At 34.5% G+C, this 14,413-nt stretch overlaps 1 protein-coding gene and 2 long non-coding RNA genes across 3 annotated transcripts in view; 1 reads left to right on the top strand and 2 right to left on the bottom strand.

The window, feature by feature from the left end:
* LOC145678854 (uncharacterized) overlaps nt 1-5,007 on the bottom strand; it is a 214,991-nt gene extending 209,984 nt beyond the window's left edge. The window contains exon 1 of the mRNA XM_081749421.1: nt 4,847-5,007. The gene's annotated coding sequence lies outside the window, so the exon portion shown is untranslated. The remainder of the gene's footprint in view (nt 1-4,846) is intronic.
* Nucleotides 1-14,413, top strand: part of LOC145678855 (uncharacterized) — a 233,302-nt gene that overhangs the window by 84,112 nt on the left and 134,777 nt on the right. The window lies entirely within an intron of this gene.
* On the bottom strand, nt 6,551-13,290 carry LOC145679903 (uncharacterized). The gene is made up of 3 exons (XR_014130608.1): nt 13,056-13,290; nt 11,380-11,564; nt 6,551-6,720 (listed from the first exon to the last, which is right to left on the bottom strand). It is a non-coding gene; the product is annotated as an uncharacterized LOC145679903 (long non-coding RNA).

Consider the following 14,413-nt stretch of genomic DNA (forward strand, 5'->3'; position numbering starts at 1 on the left):
GCTATTCGATGTATTTGTATTAATTAGTTTATATATGATATACAGTGACAGCATTAGTAGTTTAAACGTGATTCTGCATGTGATTGCTAACCTCCAAGAAAATAAACATATGGGGAATAATTTACCCCACGCGTTTGCTTAAGGGTTAATATATATAAATAAATCTATCTCTCTGTATATAAAAATGAAAGTGATTATGTTTGTGACTTTAGACATCTTGAACGGACCAACCGATCTCGATCAAATTTTCAACATAGATGAGGTTTGCGCCTGGGATGGTTTTTATCATCTCTCTTTGACGGTACAACTATAGGAAAGGGGGAGATAAATAAAAATGATCGAAAATGACCGATATTAGTGTCGAATCCATAGTTTTCGGTATCGCTGAGATGAACAGTGACACTTCGGATGCATTTTAAATCCAAAAAATGAAATATTTGAGTTTTACGTCCCACGCATATGCCGGTTAGGCTAAAGAAGACGGTAATGATGAGTGATGAATGAAATGAAGAAAGTGGGAGCAAACGGGAGAACCCTGAGAAAACACACGCACACGGTGTTTGTCCACCACAAAGTTCACTTGGCGGGGTGTGGGACCCCAAGCACCAGAGGTAAACGCTCTACCACTGAACCACCGCGGCCCCGTTTTTTAAAATCCAAGTTCACCCCTTTAACTCCAAAATGAAACGTATTCTCCCCGTGCAAAGAACTGGTATTCTGCTAGTAAATTATAAAACAGACAATATAGTGACTTGGAACTTAACCCTCGTAATACCAACGGGCGGGCGGTACTTTGTGCCCATCACAGTGTGTTCTTTTGTAATTACTCTTCTAATAATTTCCTTAAAATTGTAAAAAAAAAAAAAAAAAAAAAAAAAAAAAAAAAAGTTATTGCTCAAAATGTTTAGCTAAAGCGTATTCGTACCTTACGGTGGTGCAAATTGAACGTTGGTGGGTCTCATAAATTTGCTATTTTAAGTAGGTGGGCACAGAATACCTATAATTCCCGTTGGTAGGAGATGTGACTGATATTTAGAAGTGTCACTCCTAGATAGCAGTATAATAAATACCAGTTAGTCATATCCTGTGTAGTCTACTGTTCACTTTAGCCTCAGAAGATTTTTGTGAGAGTTTCTAATTTATTCCTTGTTTGCGAGATATATTTAATCTTAACAGGTGGATACAAAATGAAGCCCTTTTGGTAGTCTGCGTTACCAAGAGTACTTAGGGGGTCTAGGTAGTTCAAGGGACAAAAAACACGATCAAACAAAATGGTTAGATTTTCTTAGAAAATGTTTAAAGTTGAGTTGTTGAGTTGAGTTGATTTTGAGTTTAACGTCCCGTTCAGCAGCGAGGCTATATGAGACGTGGACCTACTGATTAACGTGGAATCCAAACCACATGAGCTCCCGCCGGGAATCGAACCCGGGTCTCCCACGCAAAAGGCGCGTACGCTAACCGTTTAGCCACGAAGGAGCTCGAGCTGAAAAGCATTCTCTGTTCTGATATGGGATTGACGGGGCTCAGTGATAGAGCGCTTAGCTGTGATCCGTGGGGTTTCTGGTTCGATCCCAACCAAGTAAGTTTGTGGTGGGCAACATCGTGGCCATGGATATTCCGTTTCCTTCCGCATTTTCATCTTACCAATTCTTCCATCATCATTCACTTGCCCTAATCATCGTCTTCCTTAGCCTTAAAGGGCATATCGTGAGACGTTACACTAAAAGACTTCATTTCATTTCTGATATGCTATTGAGCACTCAGAGAAACCAAAGAAATAAAAGGTATGGACCACCACACTAGCTTTCTCGTTTATATTACTTAATTTAAAAGATACCGTTCTGTCATTATTACTGAAAGATTTATACAAGTGAAAAATACGTTGTCGCACGCCCTAGGTAATTGACCAGCCGGGAAGGTGAATATTGCTTACGAGTATTTTTATTATTATTTTTATTTACATACGAACATAATTTCAGATACAGCTGAGCGCTAGTTCCAACAGAGAAAAAACGTATTTTGCTTATCTTCGTAAAAACATAGGCTACGTGCATAAATCTTGTAGTTTTTGGACTTAACGTACGACTCCTGCAGCAAACGTAAAACTGAAAACTTAGGTTTTATAATACTTTCCGTATAAGTCTTCCATCTATACATACAGTACTCTCCGTATGAAACAAAGAAATGTATTTATATAGGTCTATAGGCGGTCAGAATTTCACATAAAGATAGATGTATATAACATACGTATACGTATGTAATATACGGAAGACTGTTAGATATCAGACATCCTGGAGCAGCATGATGTATCTAAGCGGGAAAAAGCCAGCTTATAGATAACGTACGCTTCGTACAGATTTCCGTAGTAAACTTGTGGATTCCGTATATTTGTGAAATATACCGCTGTCCAGATTTTCTTAGTGTACACTGGAAATGAAAACCATAGCATGTGACATCTCACTTTAATAGCAAATTTTCCCAAAAAGCTAATGGCATACTTATTTTTGTTTTATAGTTAATGTGCACCAAACGTCCATTATTCGATCTTTCAAATTGGCAACACTCCTAATTTTCACCGCATGTTTTAAGATTCCAACTGGCACTTCGCAATTGTTACCATGGCTCATGGGTTCTAAATTTATTACATTTTTTTAAGAGTTGTGATTTGTCAATTCACGAATAGTGTTGGGATAAGCATCCAGCAATCTTTCTGAATTTTGAAGACTTGCAACGTAATTGTTTATTTTAAACGAGAATACATGAAGAACCTATGAACCTATGGGACGTAAAGAAATACAAATGAAATTATAACAAATTGGTGTTATACTAACAAAAAATTCTCAGGAAATGTAGCCCACATGTTGCACAAACGACAAACAATAAAATATTTTTAATAAATACAACTTTAAAGAAACAGCAGCAATGATAGAAAATATCAAAGAGGCATAATATGACTGTTCCCAAAACATTGTTTGTACCATGAACATAATATGAAAACAGGTAACTTGTTTATAAAGAGGTGTAACTTAATTGAGTTCCCGATCAATACTGATTATCAATCTTACAAACATGAATCATCGACAACAATCGCTAGAAAACGAATGACTATTTTGTCTGACTAGCTAAAAACCTGCCATAGAAAATAAATAAATAAATATACAATAAAGAAATAAATATAAAACAAAACATAAAACCCTTGATTTACACAACAATCATATTTCGTTTTCATTTTTGAAGTGAATTTTCATTTGGTTTTTCGTCTCATCTACTGTACAAGTTACGTCTTCGGTATTACCTGAATGCAAGTTGTTGTTTCATTGTGCGATGGTTCATGTCAGTAAACGAGTTTTTGAAGGACAGATATAGGAAATAAATAATTACATGGCAAGTCTTCAAAATTCAGAAAGATTGCTGGATGCTTATCCTAACACTATTCATGAACTGAAATCACAACTCTTAAAAAATGTACAAATTTAGAAATCATGAGCCATGGCAACAATTGCAAAGTGCCAGTTGGAATCTTAAAACATGCGGTGAAAATTAGGAGTGTTGCCAATTTGAGAGATCGAATAATGGACGTTTGGTGCACATTAGAATCAGTCCTAACGTCATATTGGTTAACTATAGAACAAAAATAAGTATACCATTGGCTTTTTGGGAAAATTTGCTATTAAAATGAGGTGTCACATGCTATGGTTTTCATTTTTCGAACTACACCTTTAATTCAAAATGACGGATTTCAAGATGGTTGTCGTCAAGAATACCCTTACCGTATTACTTCCCTCTAGGAATAATATGTATTACCGAAGCTTCTATCCACTTATTATTATTAATACGTGGGTAAGAAGCGGAGGTAAGGGACTTTCGCAAGTAGTAAGTAAAATATTAAATGCCTCTAACTTTTCCCCAAATATGTGAATCTCAAAACTAGCTTCACCATTGTCTTCTTGATTAAATTCTATCCCGAAAATATGTATCATAATACCCTAGGCCCATTTTAAAAACTTGACCTTAATTCAAAATGGCGGATTTCAAGATGGCTGCCGTCAAGACCATACCTACCATACAACTTCCCCCTAGACCATATATGTATTTACATGGTTGTTTTTTCATTAACGCTCCGTTTACAAAGGTTAGTAAGGAACTTCTGCAATAATCTCTAATAACCACATCACAACTTAAAAACTATTTTAAAAAAAATAGAAACCATGCACCATGGCAAAAATTTCTGTCATCACAAATAATACATATATGTCTTCTATCAGCTAGAAAAATTTCATTGAAATCGGAGCCGGACAATTGGGTGAAGTCCCTTGTTAGGAAGCATGTAGAACAGAGAACGTTGAACTGTTGAAGGTCTAAGTTGTACTATACGAAAAAGATGTGTATTATGTGGTTGCTAAATGGAATTCAGAAATATAATTCTTAGAGTAGCGTTTCGGACGTGAGTCAAGATATTTGAGACGTACTCTGAAACGTCTTATTATAAAGAAGAAATTTAAAATGGAAAAATCTGTTTTACGTTCTACGATTACCCTGTATGCTAAAGGAAACAGTGTTGATGAGAAATGAATGAAACAGTGGAATGAAGAAAGTGGGACGAAACGGAAAATCATCGATAATCCAAGCTCATGTGTTCAGATTCTACCAAATGATCTAACTCACATTCTATACAGCTTTTGTACTCAGAAAATCGTTCAAACTAAATAACAGACCAATACTTTCATAATTTTCTGAGTATATGCTATCCCAAAATATCTACCGTTTGAGTTCCTCTGACTGAACGAATTATATCCAATCAATTAGACTAGGCAACGAATTGTGAGTGATTTAACATAGTACTTACCTCTTAAAAGAAAGAGTGCTTGATTTTTTAAAATTAACTTGGATGTTCGAAATGGTAGAAAGCAATCGAAAAGCATGTTATAGTCATAAATACGTTTCCATATATTTGCATACAGAATGTGATTAATCCCATTGCCGTACAGGAATCCACTTTTGAATCCAACAATGGCCATGGTGACCTCTGACCTGCAATATAAAATTAAACTTAGTTAATATTTCCAATTATTTCAGTACCGTAATATCTGTTCACTGGTCAAATGAACACACGAAACATTGTAGATTAAAAGGTTCACTGCAAAAACTAAGTCATTTGAATTTCTTTTTTAAAGAAGCAACCTTTGGTACTGTTTAAGAGGTTCCATCACAGGGAAATTAAAATACCGTAAATCTTACAATAATTATGTGATATCTTCAAATAGATAAAAGATCATTGAAAAGTGGAACAAGAGCTTGCTAGACAATATTATCTTACATGAGATACCGTTATCACGGTTCACTTATCTCCTTTCGATTTCCAGCCATTTAGAAAACGGAAAGCCACTAGGTGACTTGTGATAACGGTATCTCATGCAAAATAATATAGTCTAGCTCGCTCTTGTTTCACGTTTCGATTATCTTTTATCTATTTGAAGATATCACATAATTACTGTAAAATTAGCGGTATACTATTTTAACTTCGGAGTGATCAGATCTTTTAACGTGTCCAAAAATGTCTCCATTTCGCGATAAAAATGGGTTTTTTTAAAAAGAAAATCCATTTTTCCCACTTTGAGCGGAATTTTCCCGCATTTGGTACACTTTAGGGAAATTTTACGGACACAGTTGGAAACACTGCTTTACTGGAAACAAAACGGGGTATGAAACATGATCCTACGATAAATAGTCTTGACGCGAAAGATGATTGAGTGAAAGTCTACAAAATACCTTGAAAAAAGCCATAATTTAAAAGGGTTAATCCGCAAACCTGATTTTGACAGAAGACGTTCTGGTGTGACGAAAAAGTAGGATGGCCCATTTAAAAACATGTATAAAAGGGAAAAGTAAACAAAAAATTAACTACCTCTCTCGAATGCTTACATAACTCTAAGCGACTCCATAGGTGAGAATATTCAGTATGCTCGATTTCGCTGTATACCTGTAGTGATGGATAGAGTTATATCTGTGATATACAGCAGCGCACGCAGAAAATACAATTTAAAAAAATGTGCTCTATTCACGACTAAGGATTTCAATTTTTAAGCTTATTTTATATCAAAAGGTTTTTCCAATAGAGTATGGAGCATGAAGATAATATAGTGAATCAGATATTACGGTAAAACTAAGTGATTAGCTTAAGCCTTATGATGTACTAAAACAATAGAGATACATAAATTAGCATACTTTAATTGAAAGAAACTTTTCTTGCTTTGGTACGAGCAAATTCCTTTATAACATTCGCGTAATCCAATGTTTCAGCCAATTCGTGTTCTATTGATATTATCGCTATACCATTCAAGGGTGTTTCAGACGTGGAAGAAGTTGATAGTTTTTAATAAACTTAAGTTTCGAAAAACTTCTTTATCCACTTGCCACTGTTACCGATAAGGTTAACAACATCCTATCGTTTCAGTTCCTCTGACTGAATGAATTATATCCAATCAATTAGACTTGACAACGAATCGTGAGTGATTTAACATAGTACTTACCTCTTAAAAAAAGAGTGCTTGATTTTTTTAAATTTTAATTAACTTGGATGTTCGAAAAGGTAGAAAGCAATCGAAAAGCCTGTTATAGTCATAAATACGTTTCCATATATTTGCATACAGAATGTGATGAATCCCATTTCCGTACAGGAAACCACTTTTGAATCCAACAGTGGCCATGGTGACCTCTGACCTGCAATATAAAATTAAACTAAGTTAATATTTCCAATTATTTCAGTACCGTAATATCTGTTTACTGGTCAAATGAACACATGAAGCATTGTAGATTAAAAGGTTCACTGCAAAAACTAAGTCATTTGAATTTTTTTAAAAAAGAAACAACCCTTGGTAGTGTTTAAGAAGTCACGGCGAAATTAAACTACCGCTAATTTTACAAGTGATATCTTCAAATAGATAAAAGATCATTGAAAAGTGGAACAGGAGCTTGCTAGACAATATTATCTTACATGAGATACCGTTATCACGGCTCACTTATCTCCTTTCGATTTCCAGCCATTTAGAAAACGGAAAGCTATTAGGTGAATCGTGATAACGGTATCTCATGTAAAATAATATTGTCTAGGGCGCTCTTGTTCCACGTTTCGATTATCTTTTATCTATTTGAAGATATCACATAATTACTGTAAAATTAACGGTATTTTAATTTCGCAGTGATTAGGTCTCTTAACGTGTCCAAAAATGTCTCCATTTTCTATCACTGAACATAAAATGCAGTCTGCATCCTAACAAAGGAAGTATTGTAGCCTACATTAAGAGTTTGTTGCATATTCGCTTTGCATTCTGTTTTAGTCTTTTCGCTCTGCAGACAATGAAGAATATTTGAAACCATTATTGTTAGTTTTTTTTTTCTATTTTATTATTTGAGAATCCATTTTCTTCGAAATAAATTGTGGATAATATATTTTAATCGCTAGGGAGAGGGGAATAAGACCCTAAGGAATACTTTAGAAGCTATATCTACCGCTCATTGCTGACTGATTTCAATTTTGAGCAATGAAGATTACATAAAAGAGTTAAAAAAAATAACCTGATTTCAATCCTGAGTAATGAAGATTACGTAAAAGAGTTTAAAAAATAACCTGATTTCAATCCTGAGTAATGTAGATTACGTAAAAGAGTTAAAGAAAATAGCCTATACATACTATTATATCAAAACCTAACGAAGTTTTATGAAAGTTATGGCAGTATTCAAAAAATAAATAAATAAAATGAAATAAAAATAAAAAATAAACAATAAACCTACAGATTTATTCTTAACATACTTTAACTTTATGCATTGTAGATATTGAGACGACATGTTACACCAAAATCAAGCGTTTTTTTTTAAGAAGTAAATTATAGTGAGGGATATTTTTTTTTTTAAATTGAGGGGAAGGGGTAAATTCAACCTTTCAGTCTTGGCAGATTTCAACCTCAAATTGTGGAAATACCAGAATGCCAATATGTGTTGTTATAATTGAATAATTTTTAGTGGTTTTATATGGGGAAGTTATCCTTCATTTCTTCTTTCTTTTTCATTCTTTTTAGTGTGGCGTCCCAGGATTTTGTACTTGGCTAAGATAGAAGATGAAAATAAAAAGCAATGAAGAAGTTAGTGGAATGAAGAAAGTAGGATGAAATGATAATATCCCGAAAAGATCTAGGCACGCGGTGTTTTTCCCATTACAAAGAACATTTGTCTCGGGCTGGGACCGAAATAGGGATACCGCGCACCCAGGGTCAGATCCAGAATTTTCTGACGGGGTGTGCACCAATAACTGAAACTACAATTGAATTAAATTTGATTCTTTTAAATGTCTTGAGTCATCTGTGGTGTAAATGAGGAATATTGTTTTGCTTAGTGACTCTTTTGTCCTTCAACCTTCAGAAAATTGATTAAACTATTGCTTTTTTAAAACTCCGCAATTTTTTAAGAGCCCTCATCCCGGCGAAATTAAAATTCCGCTAATTTTACAGTATTATGTTATATTTTCAAATAGATAAAAGATAATTGAAATGTGGAACAAGGGCGCCCTAAGACCTTATTATTTTGCTTGAGGTACCGTTATCACAAGTCATCTAGTGGCTTTCCGTTTTCAGCCGTTTAGAAACGCGAAAATAAATGCCAGATTTTCAAAATGGTTCCAAATCGAAAGGAGATAAGTGAGTCGTGATAACGGCATCTCATGTAAAATGATATTGTCTAGGGCGCTCTTGTTCCACATCTCTATTATCTTTTATCTATTTAAAGATATCACATAATTACTGTAAAATTAGCGGTATTTTAATTTCGCCGGGATGAAGACTTAACAGGCGGATACAAAATGAAGCCCTGTTGGTAGTCTGCGTTACGAAGAGTACCTAGGTAGTGCAAGGGACAAAAAGCACGATCAAACAAAATAGTTAGATTTTCTTTGAAAATGTTTACAGTTGAAAAGCTAGTTAGTTAGTTATGACTTTAAGTTCCCATTCAGCAGCGAGGCTATATGAGACGTGGACCTACTGATTAACTTGGAATCCAAACCACGTGAGCTCCCGCTGGGAATCGAACCCGGGTATCCCCCGCCAAAGGCGCGTACGCTAACCGTTTAGCCACGAAGGAGCTCGAGCTGAAAAGCATTCTCTGTTCTGATATGGGATTGGCGGGGCAAGATGGCTCAGTGGTAGAGCGTTTAGCTCTGATCCGTGGGGTCTCTGGTTCGATCCCAACTAAGTAAGTTTGTGGTGGGCAACATCGTGGCCGTGGATATTCCGTTTCCTTCCGCATTTTCATCTTACCAATTCTTCCATCATCATTCACTTGCCCTAATTATCGTCTTCCTTAGCCTTAAAGGGCATAAACGTGGGACGTTACACTAAAAGACTTCATTTCATTTCTGATATGCTATTGAGCACTCAGAGAAACCAAAGAAATAAAAAGTATGGACCACCACACTAGCTTTCTCATTTATATTACTTAATTTAAAAGATACCGCTCTGTCATTATTACTGAAAGATTTATACAAGTGAAAAATACGTTGTCGCACGCCCTAGCTACTTAACCAGCGGGGAAGGTGAATTATTGCCTACGAGTATTTTTATTATTAGTTTTACTTACATACGAAGATAATTTCAGATACAGCTGAACGCCAGTTCCAACAGAGGAAAAACGTATTTTGCTTATCTTCGTAAAAACGTAGGTTATATGCGTAAATCCTGTAGTTTTTGGACTTAAATTATGACTATATATAATATCTTGCAGCAAACATATAACTGAAAACGTATGTTTTATAATACTTTCCGTATAAGTCTTCCATCTATACGTACTTTCCGTATGAAAGAAAGAAATGTATATAGAGGGTCAGAATCTCCCATAAAGATGGATGTAAATAAAATACGTATACGTATGTAATATACGGAAGACTGTTAGATATAAGACATCCTGCAGCGACATGCTTAAAATATACAAAACGATAATCATGCCTGTTGTTCTGTATTGTATGGTTGCGAAACATGGTCGCTTACTCTGAGGGAAGAACATAGACTGAAAGTATTTGAGAACAAGATACTGAGACGAATATTCGGACCCAAGAGGAACGGGAATGGAGAATGGCGGAAACTTCATAACGAGGAACTACATAATTTATATGGTTTACCCATCATTGTTAGGGTCGTCAAGTCTAGGAGGCTTAGGTGGGCGGGTCATGTAGCTACGATGGAAGAAAGTAGAAACGCTTTCAAAGTCTTGACTAGAAAATCAATCGGAAAATGACCATTAGAAAGACCTAGGCGCAGATGGGAGGATAATATTAAGATGGATCTCGCAGATATAGGAATACAACGTAAAAACTGGATGCAGTTAGCTAAGGATAGAAGTCAGCGGAGAGCTTTTGTCAACGCGACATTGAACCTCCGGGTTCCATAGGCCATAGAGTTAGTCAGTTAGTTAGCAGCGACATGATGTATTTAAGCGGGAAAAAGCCAGCTTATGGATAACGTACGCTCCTTACAGATTTTCGTAGTAAACTTATGGATTCCGTATATTTATACTATATACCGCTGTCCGGATAACGGATTTTTCTCAGTGTTCACTAGAATATCTAACAAATCTATGGAATAATAACATAATGCAATAATAGTAACAATAAAACAATAACAGCTTCTAAAGTTATAACAAGAAGACAAGAAAACAGCAAGAAAATAACAAGAAAAGTTGATATCAGTGGACTGAATTTATTCACTAAAATGACATCGTACTGCAGAGTTGTATGTGGCTTCAGAACTAAATAAATCTAGTGGTGTATGTGACATTTCATTGTATGGCTTAGTTAGTATGTAGAAAAGAGAACGTTGAACTATAGAAGGTCTAAGTTGTACTATATGAAAAAGATGTGTGTTATGTGTTTGCTGAATGGAATTCGGAAATATAATTTTTAGAGTAGCGTTTCGGACGTGACTAAATATATTTGAGAGGTACTCTGAAACGTCTTATTAAAGGAACAAGTTTAAAATGAAAAAAAAAGGAGAGAAAAGAAATCTTTCTGTTTACGTTCTACGATTATCCTGTATGCTAAAGGAAACAGTGTTGATGAGAAATGAATGAAATAGTGGAATGAAGAAAGTGGGACGAAACGGAAAATCATCGATAATCCGAGCTCATGAGTTCAGATTCTACCAAATGATCTAACTCACATTATATACAGCTTATGTACTCAGAAAATCGTTCAAACTAATTAACAGGCCAATACTTTCATAATTTTCTGAGTATATGCTATCCTAAAATATCTACCGTTTCAGTTCCTCTGACTGAATGAATTATATCCAATCAATTAGACTAGGCAACGAATCGTGAGTGATTTAACATAGTACTTACCTCTTAAAAGAAAGAGTGCTTGATTTTTTAAAATTAACTTGGATGTTCGAAATGGTAGAAAGCAATCGAAAAGCCTGTTATAATCATAAATACGTTTCCATATATTTGCATACAGAATGTGATGAATCCCATTGCCGTACAGGAACCCACTTTTGAATCCAACAGTGGCCATGGTGACCTCTGACCTGCAATATAAAATTAAACTAAGTTAATATTTCCAATTATTTCAGTACCGTAATATCTGTTCACTGGTCAAATGAACACATGAAGCATTGTAGATTAAAAGGTTCACTGCAAAAACTAAGTCATTTGAATTTTTTTAAAAAAAGAAACAACCCTTGGTAGCGTTTAAGAGGTCACGGCAAAATTAAAATACCGCTAATTTTACAAGTGATATCTTCAAATAGATAAAAGATCATTGAAAAGTGGAACAAGAGCTTGCTACACAATATTATCTTACATGAGATACCGTTATTACGGCTTACTTATCTTCTTTCGATTTCCAGCCATTTAGAAAACGGAAAGCCACTAGGTGACTTGTGATAACGGTATCTCATGCAAAATAATATAGTCTAGGGCGCTCTTGTTCCACGTTTCGATTATCTTTTATCTATTTGAAGATATCACATAATTACTGTAAAATTAGCGGTATACTATTTTAACTTCGGAGTAATCAGGTCTCTTAACGTGTCCAAAAATGTCTCCATTTCGCGATAAAAATGGGTTTTTTAAAAAAGAAAATCCATTTTTCCCACTTTGAGCGGAAATTTCCCGCATTTGGTACACTTTAGGGAAATTTTACGGACACAGTTGAAAACACAGCTTTACTAGAAACAAAACGGGGTATGAACCATGATCCTACGATAAATAGTCTTGACGCGATAGATGATTGAGTGAAAGTCTACAAAATACCTTGAAAAAAGCCATAATTTAAAAGGGTTAATCCGCAAACCTGATTTTGACAGAAGACGTTCTGGTGTGAGGAAAAAGTAGGATGGCCCATTTAAAAACATGTATAAAAGGGAAAAGTAAACAAAAAATTAACTACCTCTCTCGAATGCTTACGTAACTCTAAGCAACTCCATAGATGAGAATATTCAGTATGCTCGATTTCGCTGTATACCTGTAGTGATGGATAGAGTTATATCTATGATATACAGCAGCGCACGCAGAAAATACAATTTTTTAAAAAAATGTGCTCTATTCACGACTAAGGATTTCAATTTTTAAGCTTATTTTATATCAAAAGGTTTTTCGAATAGAGTATGGAGCATGAAGATAATATAGTGAATCAGATATTACGGCAAAACTAAGTGATTAGTTTAAGCCTTATGATGTACTAAAACAATAGAGATACATAAATTAGCATACCTTAATTGAAAGAAACTTTTCTTTCTTTGGTACGAGCAAATTCCTTTATAACATTCGCGTAATCCAATGTTTCAGCCAATTCGTGTTCTATTGATATTATCGCTATACCATTCAAGGGTGTTTCAGACGTGGAAGAAGTTGATAGTTTTTAATAAACTTAAGTTTCGAAAAACTTCTTTATCCACTTGCCACTGTTACCGATAAGGTTAACAACATCCTATCGTTTCAGTTCCTCTGACTGAATGAATTATATCCAATCAATTAGACTTGACAACGAATCGTGAGTGATTTAACATAGTACTTACCTCTTAAAAGAAAGAGTGCTTGATTTCTTTAATTAACTTGGATGTTCGAAATGGTAGAAAGCAATCGAAAAGCCTGTTATAGTCATAAATACGTTTCCATATATTTGCATACAGAATGTGATGAATCCCATTCCCGTACAGGAACCCACTTTTTAATCCAACAATGGCCATGGTGACCTCTGACCTGCAATATAAAATTAAACTAAGTTAATATTTCCAATTATTTCAGTACCGTAATATCTGTTCACTGGTCAAATGAACACATGAAGCATTGTAGATTAAAAGGTTCACTGCAAAAACTAAGTCATTTGAATTTTTTAAAAAAAGAAACAACCCTTGGTAGTGTTTAAGAGGTCACGGCGAAATTAAAATACCGCTAATTTTACAAGTGATATTTTCAAATAGATAAAAGATCATTGAAAAGTGGAACAAGAGCTTGCTACACAATATTATCTTACATGAGATACCGTTATTACGGCTCACTTATCTCCTTTCGATTTCCAGCCATTTAGAAAACGGAAAGCTATTAGGTGAATCATGATAACGGTATCTCATGTAAAATAATATTGTCTAGGGCGCTCTTGTTCCACGTTTCGATTATCTTTTATCTATTTGAAGATATCACATAATTACTGTAAAATTAACGGTATTTTAATTTCGGAGTGATTAGGTCTCTTAACGTGTCCAAAAATGTCTTCATTTTCTATCACTGAACATAAAATGTCTAGACTGCATCCTAACAAAGGTAGTATTGTAGCCTACATTAAGAGTTTGTTGCATATTCGCTTTGCATTCTGTTTTAGTCTTTTCGCTCTACAGATAATGAAGAATATTTCAAACCATTATTGTTAGTTTTTTTTTTATTTTATTATTTCAGAATCCATTTTCTTCGAAATAAATTGTGGATAATATATTTTAATCGCTAGGGAGAGGGGAATAAGACCTTTAGGGGTATAAGACCCTAAGGAATACTTTAGGGGCTAAATCTACCGCTCATTGCTGACTGATTTCAATTTTGAGCAATGAAGATTACATAAAAGAGTTAAAAAAAATAACCTGATTTCAATCCTGAGTAATGAAGATTACGTAAAAGAGTTTAAAAAATAACCTGATTTCAATCCTGAGTAATGAAGATTACGTAAAAGAGTTAAAAAAAATAGCCTATACATACTATTATATCAAAACCTAACGAAGTTTTATGAAAGTTACGGCAGTATTCAAAAATAAATAAATAAATAAATAAATAAAATAAAAATAAAAATAAAAAAAATAAACAATAAACCTACAGATTTATTCTTAACATACTTCAACTTTATGCATTGTAGATATTGAGACAACATGTTACACCAAAATCAAGC

Source organism: Thermobia domestica, chromosome 2 (assembly GCF_964235325.1).
Source record: "Thermobia domestica chromosome 2, izTheDome1.hap1.1, whole genome shotgun sequence".
NCBI classification, from domain to species: domain Eukaryota; kingdom Metazoa; phylum Arthropoda; class Insecta; order Zygentoma; family Lepismatidae; genus Thermobia; species Thermobia domestica.